The sequence below is a fragment of the Halyomorpha halys genome, unplaced genomic scaffold (assembly GCF_000696795.3).
Source record: "Halyomorpha halys isolate HHAL.00 unplaced genomic scaffold, Hhal_1.1 Scaffold125.1, whole genome shotgun sequence".
NCBI classification, from domain to species: domain Eukaryota; kingdom Metazoa; phylum Arthropoda; class Insecta; order Hemiptera; family Pentatomidae; genus Halyomorpha; species Halyomorpha halys.
In genome coordinates, this window is record NW_027108888.1 from 699845 (window position 1) to 702653 (window position 2809).

Below are 2809 nucleotides of genomic sequence, written 5' to 3' on the forward strand. Positions count from 1 at the left end.
TAATTAAAAGTATAACCAATAAATTTAATTATAACAGACTATCATGTTACATGTATTTATATCATGTTAAATGTTTTATCACCGGCCGATAAATGTCATATTTTTCTTTTTCTATAATCCCCTTCCTGGTCATTTCTTACATACGAGGGGAGGGTTATCTAGAGTTGACCAACCTATTCTAAGGTTGAGAGTCAGGTTTTTCATTTCGTGAGTCCGCCACGAAATAAAAGAAGTCCTCCCTCCAGGCCAGATTCGAAGGCCACTTGCAGTTCTCAGCAGAATCCACTGGGTTGACTAAGTGCTACACCGAAACTAATAATTTCTGCCACAACCGGATTCAAATCCGGGTCCTTAGAGTTAGTAACGCTGTTCCTTACCTGCAAAGAAGTATTTTCATACTTTTATTTATTTACTCGAAACTGTATTGCATCGTAAGGCTGCTCGTATTCAAGAGAAAATTAAATAAATTCGAGTAAATTAAATTCTTAATTTATTTTCAACAGTAATGATAGAATTACTTCTTATGTCCGACCTTGTTCTACTCCAGATCATCCTCTTGGTTCGTTCATCGTAGGGAAAGGGCTTTTCTAGAAGATAAGTTAACAGGCTGTCAGGAACTCCAGCCCTTCAATAATATATGAAGTAGCTGAGCTCTTAGCGAAAGGGAGGGGTGTAAATGACCTAAGGTTATTGGCACGGATTTAAGGGCAACTTAAATTTAAAGGCTTTCCTTGATATAGCCACTTTACTTCAACCTTTTAACAACATCCATCCGCCCTATAATTTTCCCTTAACAAAACCGTCTCGACACTTTTATTAAACAGCTTAGTCCTGAAAATAAGGTTTTTCTTCTTTTTTTTTCTTCCTCTCTTGTTAAACTTCCCTACGTATCCTTTACTACTTTATAAAAATGCAACATAAAAATCATCAGCTTTATTGTTTATTCCTGTGGCTGTAAGACTTCATATATTTAATGATTTTTATCAATATTCTATATTTCTTTTTCACTTTATGGATACATTTTATTTTTATTATTGGCACATATTAGTCTGTTTAAATTAAGGATAGTAATTAATAATGAGAAAAAAATTAATTAATAATAATATGTTTACTTGTTTCAATTTATTTTTCAGTTTTTATTATATTTATGGAGTTTTTGCTCATAATTAATTAAATAAAAGTTACTTAAATTAGTTTGAAGATCGTTGATTGACCGTGATTAGTATATAAAAGGAAAACCTCAAACAATATAAGAGGAAAAACTCAAATGATTATTAAACTACTTATTGTGAGTAACCGTTTCGTCCCACTTTGCAGGGCTTCATCAGGGCTTACTAAATAGAATTAAGATAAAAAAAAATGATTTAAGTATGAGAGCGAAGTAATTCACATGAGTTAAGAATAGAATGATTATAAGGCAACTGTAAAATTCAAATAATAAAAATTAAAAAAAACTCGAAATCAGAAATATAAACATTCAGGCATTGTTATTGTTCTTTCTATATTATTTGTGGAGAACGTGGCCACTTACGTTAAGAGAGTAACGCGAACTGTATAGCGTGATCTGAAAGAAAGGTATGAAGAAAGATGGGTCGGCCCGAGAGTTTAGACAGCCACACTACGTGAAATTGCGTGACCTGCCCCCTCTCATCAGTAAATTTAATTGATATTTCATCTGATGAACTGTAACGAACTAAGGACCTAAAGATGGTCATATCAGAGACATGAGACGTATACAGGAAAATAATGTAAAATTTGTACTTACAGACTGATTTAGATCATCATTACAAAGTATTGTACGCCTGGCTCTTTATGGGTTATAGTGGTACAGATATATTTTTTTTTTTTATATGAGTTAAATTAATATTTGAATTTTATTTTTATATTTTGGCTTCACAAGCTCTCTCGCTTAACTGTCAATCTGACTAGAACAGATGAGAGAGGCTCAACTGTGTACACTCATAATGTGTTTTCGGATGTAGTATAATTTTGATATGTTTTTACTTCTGTAATGACCAAGGGTTTTTTGTTTATGGAAGGTATCTAAAATTCAATATAGGTCTTAGAAACATTGATATCTCTCTGGAATTCTTACTCATGCATGATTTTTTATGTATAAATTATGAGTTTATTATTAAAAATCAATATATTCCCTTTTGGGAAGTATTATCTAAAAATTAATATGGGAGAACCTAATGTAGATAAGTTAAATTTTTATTGAATATGTTGTTTTACAACACTTATTATCAACACGGAATACCTTTTTTGAAATGAACCGAATATTTTTTTTTGTAGAATTTTAATTTCTCCAAAAAAAAAAACATTAATTTGTAGATTTGGATTTATTAATTTTAAAAGAAAACTCCTCAAATGTATTAACGTAACATAATTGTTTATCATTAAATTAAAGTTATTATTTGAAGTATTTTATTTAATTATTTTATTTCGTTCATGGATTTTATATTGTTATCGTTGTTTAATGTGGGAGTGGATAACTCATTGGTAAGGCAATGGACTACTAACTCCAAGGATCTGGGTTCAAAGCAGTTAATTATTATCCGTTACCCGTAGCCGTTCAGTTAGCCTTGTGGGTTCGGGATCTCTCGGGGGTCTACCTTGCCTATAAAGTAGGTGCCCTCAATTGAGTAAAAATCTGGCTTTCGAGTGTGATTCTGACCAAATCACCTCCTTGCACAACCGTTGGTCTAGTAACAGCACTTCATTACAAAGTACTGCACCATTGACCCTTCATAGGTTGTAGCAGTACAGATTTAATTTTAATTTAATCGTTATTTAATATTATTAGAAT